Consider the following 10,576-nt stretch of genomic DNA (forward strand, 5'->3'; position numbering starts at 1 on the left):
CTCGCAGACGGCGCTCTCGCGTCGAACCGCTTTCGGGGGCCACCCTTCTCCTCCCCGCTCCTCGCACGAATCTGCCGATTCCCATTCGTGCGACGAAGCCCGGAAGGGCGCCCACACAGCTGCGGTGACGTGAGCGAGCGACCAGCTCTGGAGCTCGACGTACTCCGAAGGCAAACAACGCAAATTGCGATCGCTTCCGACTCTCTCGCAAAGGTGCGCGCTACAAGGCAACAGACGTTCGCGCCTCGAGCTTGGACCGCTCTTTCCCTGCAGGTATCCGACTCCATCCTGCGGCGGTCTTGCCAGAGGCGCGCACTCGTCACGCTGCAGTAGTAATGCCTCGTTTCCGTCTCTTCGAAGATTTGGCACGACGGCTCGCCACCGTCTCCTTCTCGTGAGGTTGCTGGCGCGTGGCTTCAGCGCTCAACGTACTGTCCATGATGCCGACGCGGTCAAAACGAGTCGACGGACGCACGTTCCCTGTGCGCCGAAGGCTCTCTTGATATGTGATCCGACCCTCAGACAGACGAAGCCAAGGGAAGACCCAAGGCCGCAATGTGCGTTCAAAGAATCAGTGCTCAGTGTGTCCTGCAATTCACACCAAGTCTCGCAGCTGGCTGCGTTCTTCATCGACCCGAGAACCGAGTGATCCACCGCTTAGAGTCGTGAAAAATAGTTTGTTCAATTCAGTACAGTACAACCAGTGTTTCAGGCACGTGGCGTCTCCCTGTGTGTGGTTTCGAAGAGCGCCTTTCGGCGTGCGCTACTCCTGTTTCGCTCTTTCGTTCGGCGGTCACGCGTTTCCGCATGACCGCTGCTGATCCAACAGCCTACTCGAGACGAAAGACAAGAGCTTGGCGCGCGCGTACTCGCGCAGCTCTCCAAAGCCACTCGGCCAGTGCCAGGGACGGCTCTCTGCGCCGGAGCCACAACAAGTCTACTTGAGGCGGAAGACGAAGCCAGCAAGGGCCTGGCCGCAAGTGCGTTCGAATACGGGATTACAGTCCCTCGTCTGTCCGTACTTCCTCTTTCGACGTGCGGCGCCTTCCCAAAGCGCACAAGTCCGCAAACCGCAGAACGCTTCCGACGTAGCAAAGCCGCGTTTCCTTCGGTACTTCGCAGCAACGCCGCCTTTCCCTCGGCGGCGGGCAAATAGCCTGCAGACGTCGTCGCATTGAACCGCGAACTCGACACCTCGCGCGTCACGAGCGGGAGCCGACCGGCAGCCTCCGGCCCTTTCGGGCGCGGTGGAATTTGCCGCGGAGGACGGGAGAGTGCTTTAGGCCACGGTTCCTTCCGTACTTGGCAGCCGCACCCTCAATACCGCCGGTTCCATGACCGACCGAGCGCCGCACCGTTCCTTTAGTACTTGGGCAGCAACAAAGTCGGGTCGTTACTCCACACTCGCCGCAGGAAGCGACCGGCAGCCGCCAGCCTTTTCAGACTCGGCAGCGTTTGCCGCGGAGGACGGGAGAGCGCTCGCACCACGGTTCCGTGTGTACTAAGCGGCAGCGGCATTAGCTCTCGACCGTCAGTTCCTTGACCGACCGCACGCTTCGCCGTTCCCCTCGTACTGGGCAAGAGCAGCAGGTCGGGTCGTCTTACTCCCATTCCGCGCAAGAGTGCCGAGGCGGACTTCAGAAAGCCCACCCAACAGTGTGCGTTACGCCGTTTCTACCCGCGGGCGCGGCCAAGCCAACCGTCCAAGGTTGCAGCCGGCGTCCACTGGGCGCAACAAATTTGGCACGGGGCGCCCTTCGAAATTCGGGCAATCCCCGGCATGTTCGGGTATAGCCGTCCCCGCGTCCAAGCGGGGCCAGCGGCGGAAAGCGTCGGGCGCAGCGAGCTGCTTCACCCACACGGGGTAGAAACAATGGCGCTCGTCACCCTCGAACAATCCGGTAATGATCCTTCCGCAGGTTCACCTACGGAAACCTTGTTACGACTTTTACTTCCTCTAAATGATCAAGTTTGGTCATCTTTCCAACAGACCGGCGCAACCGAAAGGCCGCGCCGGACATCGGTCCGAAGACCTCACTAAATCATTCAATCGGTAGTAGCGACGGGCGGTGTGTACAAAGGGCAGGGACGTAATCAACGCGAGCTTATGACTCGCGCTTACTGGGAATTCCTCGTTCAAGGGGAACAATTGCAAGCCCCTATCCCAATCACGAAAGAAGTTCCACGGGTTACCCAGTCTTTTCAGACAGGGATAAAGACACGCTGCTTCCTTCAGTGTAGCGCGCGTGCGGCCCCGGACATCTAAGGGCATCACAGACCTGTTATTGCTCTGTTTCGTGCGGCTAGGAGCCGCTTGTCCCTCTAAGAAGGTTGTAAGGTGCTGGGAACCCCGCACCTATTTAATAGGCTAGAGTCTCGTTCGTTATCGGAATTAACCAGACAAATCGCTCCACCAACTAAGAACGGCCATGCACCACCATCCACCGAATCAAGAAAGAGCTCTCAATCTGTCAATCCTCCCAGTGTCCGGGCCGGGTAAGTTTTCCCGTGTTGAGTCAAATTAAGCCGCAGGCTCCACTCCTGGTGGTGCCCTTCCGTCAATTCCTTTAAGTTTCAGCTTTGCAACCATACTTCCCCCGGAACCCAAACACTTTGGTTTCCCGGAAGCTGCCCGCCGAGTCATTTGAGTAACTCAGGCGGATCGCTGGTTGGCATCGTTTATGGTCAGAACTAGGGCGGTATCTGATCGCCTTCGAACCTCTGACTTTCGTTCTTGATCAAAGAAAACATTCTTGGCAAATGCTTTCGCAGTAGTTCGTCTTGCGACGGTCCAAGAATTTCACCTCTAGCGCCGCAATACGAATGCCCCCGTCTGTCCCTCTTAATCATTACCTCGTATTCCAAAAACCAACAGAACAGAAACGAGGTCTTGTTCTATTATTCCATGCAAGTTTATTCAGGCGACTCGCCTGCGTTGAGCACTCTAATTTTTTCAAAGTAAAAGCACCAGCCTTCTCGAGGCACACAATGAAGTGCACCAAGAAAGGACCGGCATGATGTTCAGTCCGAGCCGTCGCATCGGGTAGATGCACTACTCGTCTGGAACTGAGATCCAACTACGAGCTTTTTAACCGCAGCAGCTTTAGTATACGCTATTGGAGCTGGAATTACCGCGGCTGCTGGCACCAGACTTGCCCTCCAATTGATCCTCGTTAAAGGATTTAGAGTGTACTCATTTCAATTACGGGGCCTCAAAAGAGTCCCGTATTGTTATTTTTCGTCACTACCTCCCCGTGCCGGGAGTGGGTAATTTGCGCGCCTGCTGCCTTCCTTGGATGTGGTAGCCGTTTCTCAGGCTCCCTCTCCGGAATCGAACCCTGATTCTCCGTTACCCGTAACAACCATGGTAAGCAAGTAACCTACCATCGAAAGTTGATAAGGCAGACACTTGAAAGAAACGTCGCCGGCTCGTGGCCATGCGATCAGCACAAAGTTATCCAGAGTCACCACACAATACGGGCCGAAACCCGATCGATCTTGGTCTAATAAAAGCACCCGTCGCCCAAAGGGCTTCAGGCTCACTGCATGTATTAGCTCTAGAATTGCCACAGTTATCCAAGTAGGAAGAAACGATCTAAGGAACCATAACTGATTTAATGAGCCATTCGCGGTTTCGCCTTATTTCGGCATGTACTTAGACATGCATGGCTTAATCTTTGAGACAAGCATATGATTACTGGCAGGATCAACCAGGTAATCGTTCAACTGCGCGTCCCGCCTGTCAAGCAGGCCGGACGCCGTTTTTGCGATGCCGAGGCCACCTTCAGGCGCCCCAGCACGCTTCGTTCTTGCAAAGAGTAGCACTTTGCACAGTCCGAGACGACGGCGTTCGAGCTCGCTACGGCGCCCTCCCCGAAGGGCCGGGTATCGCCACGCGGCAAGAAGCACGCAACATTCTCGATAGACTGGTTGTGTCGACTCGATCACGGCTTGCGGTTTCTCTTGAGCCCGCAGCACAGGTGGACCGACCGACACTTGCAACGTAGCCGAGACGGCAAAGCCGCCAGGCGACGGGTCACGCCCGCGCCTTCGGCGCTTTCGCATTTGACTCGTCCGAGGACGATGCGGAACACAACTCGATATCGTGGAGAAAGCGTCGTCCGACAACCAGCCCCTAACGCATCAAGCGGATGAGGCTGCAGACGTCAGCTGTGGGATCCACGGGAGCGATACCGGGGACACGCTTGACGGGCACGAAGCCCGCCGCATATCAAACACCCAGGTCGCTTTTGGGGGCGACTGCTCTCTGGGACCCCCATATAATAGCAGCGATAAGTTCCCAAATCTCCATGGGGCCGTACTCGTGCCACTTTCGACGAGCGTTTGGCGAAAATCGTGCCGCCTCGCAGCGCCGCGAGCGAGATGGAAAGCTTACGTCGGCAGCGCAATGCCGAAGTCGTGAAAGCGCAGCGCGTCGACCGAATGCGCGAACGGCAATCTCTCGCCTATGGACAGCGCGGTTTCCAGAACAATCGCCTTTCTGTGCCCCTACGGGGCCGCACGCTAGCGCGGCCCTTTCGCCGTTTCCGAGCACGAGTGCGACCGGCGCGGGCGGCGTGCTCGACACCCCGGCTGACGCCGTTTCGGACTTTGTCTCTTCGCGCGCTCGCGCCAACGCCGCGGCAAAACGACGACCTCTGCGCGGTTCTTTCCCGGTTCCCGGCGTGCTATAGTGCAGCCAGCCGGACGGTGGCGACGACTCAGTCGCGGCCGTGCGGTGGCTTGTACGCCAAAGTTGCGTGACGGGCGTCGAGCTCCCGCCGCGGCCCGGCTCAGGTGGTTTCGGACTTCTGTCTCTTCCGAGCGCTCGCGTCGTCGTGGGCACGATTCTCGAGTGCGGAGCGGTGCGCGGACACCACCACGAACACGCGCAAGCCGAAAACGGCACTACGGTACAACGTCGGCCAGGGCGGTACGGCCCCCTTATATGAGCAGCGATAAGTGACCAGATCTCCACGGGGCCGTACTCGTGCGACAAGGCGGCGTACTGCGCCGAGCCGAGCGCCAATATTTGGCCTTGGCACGGCCGATTTGAGCTCTCGCGATCGCCGCGGTACCGCCGCTCACCGATTCAAGGCACGCTAGCGCGGCCCCTTCGCCATTTTTCGAGTAAGAGTGCGAAAAGCGCGCGCGGCGTGCTCGTCGCCCCGGCTGACGTAGTCTCGGACTTAGTCTCGCTCACGCCGCCCCGGCTGACGTCGTCTCGGACTTAGTCGCGCTCACACCGCCCCGGCTCACGTGGTTTCGGACTTCCGTCTCTTCCGAGCGCTCGCGTCGTCGTGGGCACGATTCTCGAGTGCGGAGCGGTGCGCGGACACCACCACGAACACGCGCAAGCCGAAAATGGCACTACGGTACAACGTCGGCCAGGGCGGTACGGCCCCCTTATATGAGCAGCGATAAGTGACCAGATCTCCACGGGGCCGTACTCGTGCGACAAGGCGGCGTACTGCGCCGAGCCGAGCGCCAATATTTGGCCTTGGCACGGCCGATTTGAGCTCTCGCGATCGCCGCGGTACCGCCGCTCACCGATTCAAGGCACGCTAGCGCGGCCCCTTCGCCATTTTTCGAGTAAGAGTGCGAAAAGCGCGCGCGGCGTGCTCGTCGCCCCGGCTGACGTAGTCTCGGACTTAGTCTCGCTCACGCCGCCCCGGCTGACGTCGTCTCGGACTTAGTCGCGCTCACACCGCCCCGGCTCACGTGGTTTCGGACTTTCGTCTCTTCCGAGCGCTCGCGTCGTCGTGGGCACGATTCTCGAGTGCGGAGCGGTGCGCGGACACCACCACGAACACGCGCAAGCCGAAAACGGCACTACGGTACAACGTCGGCCAGGGCGGTACGGCCCCTTATAAGAGCAGCGATAAGTGACCAGACCTCCACGGGGCCGTACTCGTGCGACAAGGCGGCGTACTGCGCCGAGCCGAGCGCCAATATTTGGCTTTGGCACGGCCGATTTGAGCTCTCGCGATCGCCGCGGTACCGCCGCTCACCGATTCAAGGCACGCTAGCGCGGCCCCTTCGCCATTTTTCGAGTAAGAGTGGGAAAAGCGCGCGCGGCGTGCTCGACGCCCCGGCTGACGTCGTCTCGGACTTGGTCGACGCCCCGGCTGACGTAGTCTCGGACTTAGTCTCGCTCACGCCGCCCCGGCTGACGTCGTCTCGGACTTAGTCGCGCTCACACCGCCCCGGCTCACGTGGTTTCGGACTTTCGTCTCTTCCGAGCGCTCGCGTCGTCGTGGGCACGATTCTCGAGTGCGGAGCGGTGCGCGGACACCACCACGAACACGCGCAAGCCGAAAACGGCACTACGGTACAACGTCGGCCAGGGCGGTACGGCCCCTTATAAGAGCAGCGATAAGTGACCAGACCTCCACGGGGCCGTACTCGTGCGACAAGGCGGCGTACTGCGCCGAGCCGAGCGCCAATATTTGGCTTTGGCACGGCCGATTTGAGCTCTCGCGATCGCCGCGGTACCGCCGCTCACCGATTCAAGGCACGCTAGCGCGGCCCCTTCGCCATTTTTCGAGTAAGAGTGGGAAAAGCGCGCGCGGCGTGCTCGACGCCCCGGCTGACGTCGTCTCGGACTTGGTCGACGCCCCGGCTGACGTAGTCTCGGACTTAGTCTCGCTCACGCCGCCCCGGCTGACGTCGTCTCGGACTTAGTCGCGCTCACACCGCCCCGGCTCACGTGGTTTCGGACTTGCGTCTCTTCCGAGCGCTCGCGTCGTCGTGGGCACGATTCTCGAGTGCGGAGCGGTGCGCGGACACCACCACGAACACGCGCAAGTCGAAAACGGCATTACGGTACAACGTCGGCCAGGGCGGTACGGCCCCTTATAAGAGCAGCGATAAGTGACCAGACCTCCACGGGGCCGTACTCGTGCGACAAGGCGGCGTACTGCGCCGAGCCGAGCGCCAATATTTGGCCTTGGCACGGCCGATTTGAGCTCTCGCGATCGCCGCGGTACCGCCGCTCACCGATTCAAGGCACGCTAGCGCGGCCCCTTCGCCATTTTTCGAGTAAGAGTGGGAAAAGCGACCGCGGCGTGCTCGACGCCCCGGCTGACGTCGTCTCGGACTTAGTCGACGCCCCGGCTGACGTAGTCTCGGACTTGGTCTCGCTCACGCCGCCCCGGCTGACGTAGTCTCGGACTTGGTCTCGCTCACGCCGCCCCGGCTGACGTCGTCTCGGACTTAGTCGCGCTCACACCGCCCCGGCTCACGTGGCTTCGGACTTGGTCTCTTCGAGCGCTCGCAGCCAGGTCGGGGCCGACGCCGACGTCTGCGTGGGGCTTCAACGATTCCCGGCGCGACGCAATGCAACTGCGCGCAGGATGCCAGCGACTCCGCCGTGGCCGTGCGGCGGTGTACACGCAGAAGTTTCGTGAAGGGGTATCGAGCTCCCGCCGCCCCGGCGGACGTGGTTTCGGACTTTAGCGCTCGCAGCGATCTCGCGGCGATCGCTGACGTCTGCGCGGTTTCAGGTGTGCTACGATGCAGCAGTCTGCCGCACGACAATTTACGGAAGCGAGTGCATTCCGCCCCGGCGGACGCGGCAGCGGACTTTGTGCCTGCGGGAGTGCTCTTGTTGCTGTAAAATTTGAACGGGTGCAGCTGCGCGAAGCAAGTGTACACATTTTCTCTCTCTCTCTCTCTCTCTCTGCCTCTGAGGCGACTGTAATTTTAATTTAAATGCAATTGGAGGCGGGAGCAACCTGATGAGAGTAGGCGGACTTCGGCACACCTTGTAGTTTAGAAATTGTTTTCAAGCTTTGAGGACATACACAATCGCGCCATCTGCTTTCCCCGTCTCTTTGGCACTTCATAGTGTGTGCAGCATGCTCTGCATTCCAAAGAAACGCGCCTGTTTCTCCCCCTCTCTCACGTTCTTCTTGTCTTTCTTGCTGCTCTTGTGAGAAGTTGCTATGCTCTTTACTCGCTGTAAAATAGAATGCTTGCGCGAGCCAACAACTTGCGTGTCTTTCTTTTTTTTTGTTGTTGTTGTTTTTTTCTCTCTTCCCAAGACGTTTCTGCCATTATTCACTAGCTCTCGTTCTTAGTATGCAACGGAGCGTTAGCTCGCGCCATCTACCTTTCTTTCTGTATGGCGAAGGCCGTAGGTTTTCCTAGTTCCGCACACAGATGGCGCGGATGCGTTTTCGCGCCAGTTTCGAACGACCTCGCTGTACACATGTTTCTCATTTAAAAGTTTCAAAGGGGCTTGCGAAAGGGCGTGGTCCTTTTTTCTTGCGCAAGGCTGAGCTTTCCAGCTGTGCTTAAGCTATGCTAGCATGTGTGCGTATGTGTGTGTGTGTGTGTGTGTGTGTGTGTGTGTGTGTGTGCGTGCGCGCGCGCGCGTGCGTGCGCGTGCATATGTGTGCGTGTGTGTGTATACACGCACACGGTAAAGATGATGGGGTAGCGCTATTTCTTTCTTTCTTTCTTTCTTTTTTAACAACACCTGTGCTCCACATGGCGATCTTCCTGCCCTCTATGTTTCCGGTTGGAAGGAGTGCGCAGCCTTTTCTATATTTATTTATTTTTTTTTTTTCATTCTCTTTCATTCGTACATGAGGCGCGCTACCTAATTCTAGCGGTCGAATCGACACGTTGCAATCCGTCCCGGCCTGTGCCGTATGAAAACTTTCAGTGGGCCTTGCGGTAAATAAAAGGAAATGAGGGAAATGCGCGTAGTGTATTACACTTGCGCACGGGCTTGAAACGAAGGCCTCAAAGAAAGCCGCCTTGAGCGGTCGCATTCAGACGGAAGTAAGCATTCCCCTTGCGCGTGTTTTCCGCTCGCCTGTTCCGTTTTCTACGAGGTTGCCTTCGTTGGTTTTGCCTTGCGAACAAGCTTGCGCTCGGGTCTCGTTTCTACGCGACGGCGTTTCGTTAACAGTGAAAGACTGAGGCGTCGCGAGTTGATTCGCGAGATAGAGAGCATAGAGTCTCTAGACGGGCTGGGTTTTATAAGATTGCCCACGCTGTTGCTGAGGTTACCAATGTCGCCAGGGCACCCACAAGGCAGTGGTACAATGGAGTGAAGTGAAAGACATCGCTTCTCGGCCTTTTGGCTAAGATCAAAGTGTAGTATCTGTTCTTATCAGCTTAATATCTGATACGGGTTCTATATGGACCCACGATATTAAACCTATTTTTGGAAGTTGGCGGAGTGCTTGAAGCCTGCTTCACCTCCGCCGCAGGTCGGCCCGGTATTGCACTACCTCCGGGATCGGCCCCCGCTCACTTAGGTGAGACTTCATTCAATCAAAATGAAGAACACAAGCTCGAAGCGAGCACTCACGTGACACGCACCATTCCCATACTATACGCAACGATGCCGGTGTTTCTGAACGATTGTCTGCTGTAATGAGCCACTTGGGGGGGGGGGGGGGGAAGGGTGATTAGCCGTGGGTTTTGCAATCAATGTAAGTCCCACTCAAAGCCAACACTGCATTTTGGAGTTCACTATCGCTTTGATCCGTAAACGACAGCAAGCTCGCCCTGCGAAAATCCGCTGCCCTAGTGGAAGAAAGGTTCCCTATGAAACAAAAATGGAGTGCCCGATTTCCGGCAACATTTTCGCTGCAGTGGGACCGAGCGCCTCGAAAACAAACTTGTCGTATGGCCAAGTGTGGCGAAATATATTCAAGGGTTCAGAGGTGCCTCAGCTTTCCAACCTGTATGTTATGAATACCTGTTGCTACCTTTTCGTCATCATCATCCTGCTGGCTACGACCACTGCAGGGCAAAGACCTCTCCCATTATTCTCCAAGCACCCCGGTCACGTGTAAGCCCGGTCACGGTCGCCGTCTAGTGCCTGCGCCCTTCCTAATCTAATCTGCCCTCCTAAATTTCCGCCACCCCGTGCTACGCTTCCCTTCTCTTGGAATTCAGTCGGTAACCCTTAATTGATGATCTTCCCCCCACATTGCATGCCCTGCGCACGCCCATTTCTTTTTCTTGGTTTAAACTAAGGTGTCATTAGCTCGCGTTTGTTCGCTCACCCCCCGAATCTGCTCTATTCTTATCCCCCGTAGCGCTACACCCATCATTCTTCTTTCCAAAGCTCGTCGCGTCGCCCTCAGTTACCCTTCGGTAATCCTTAAGGTCCTTCGTTGCGGCACTCGCGGCATCTTTCTCATTTAAATAAGGCTATTTCGTTCAGTTTTGGGGGAAAACTCAATGAGCTAGGCGCGATTGTGTCCCCGGCGCCGCTCTCAACAAGATGGCGGCGCCCAGGCTTTTTGCCTGGTGGTTCGGCTTGACGCAGAACACGCCTGCAGGGCAGTGAAGCCGCATTGAAGGGGCAACGAGCGGCGCAGTGAAGCGCATGCTCGGGCGAAAAACGCGAACATCAGCCAAAAATACAACCAAATGGCCAAATACGAATTTCCGTTATGGGAAATTGGAGTTCAGTTGGCGCGTTGCGCTCGCCTAAGGTAAAGAACATAAATGCGAGTGCCACATCAGCCAAGTCAATGCTGAGGATCGCGTATCATTTCTTATTTATTTTTCCCCTTGCCTCCTGGCCTGCGTGGCCCTAGCGCGCATG

The 10,576-nt window shown here is 57.5% G+C and overlaps 3 non-coding genes across 3 annotated transcripts; 1 reads left to right on the top strand and 2 right to left on the bottom strand.

The window, feature by feature from the left end:
- Positions 1–512: 512 nt before the first annotated feature.
- LOC139053424 (5.8S ribosomal RNA) lies at positions 513–665 on the bottom strand. Its single transcript, XR_011510470.1, has one exon. It is a non-coding gene; the product is annotated as a 5.8S ribosomal RNA (ribosomal RNA).
- A 1,237-nt stretch (positions 666–1,902) lies between these two features.
- Positions 1,903–3,717, bottom strand: LOC139053440 (small subunit ribosomal RNA). Its single transcript, XR_011510486.1, has one exon. It is a non-coding gene; the product is annotated as a small subunit ribosomal RNA (ribosomal RNA).
- Positions 3,718–9,075: 5,358 nt separating this feature from the next.
- LOC139053433 (U2 spliceosomal RNA) lies at positions 9,076–9,267 on the top strand. The gene has a single exon (XR_011510479.1). It is a non-coding gene; the product is annotated as a U2 spliceosomal RNA (small nuclear RNA).
- Positions 9,268–10,576: the final 1,309 nt, after the last annotated feature.

This window comes from Dermacentor albipictus, unplaced genomic scaffold (genome assembly GCF_038994185.2).
Source record: "Dermacentor albipictus isolate Rhodes 1998 colony unplaced genomic scaffold, USDA_Dalb.pri_finalv2 scaffold_125, whole genome shotgun sequence".
NCBI classification, from domain to species: Eukaryota; Metazoa; Arthropoda; class Arachnida; order Ixodida; family Ixodidae; genus Dermacentor; species Dermacentor albipictus.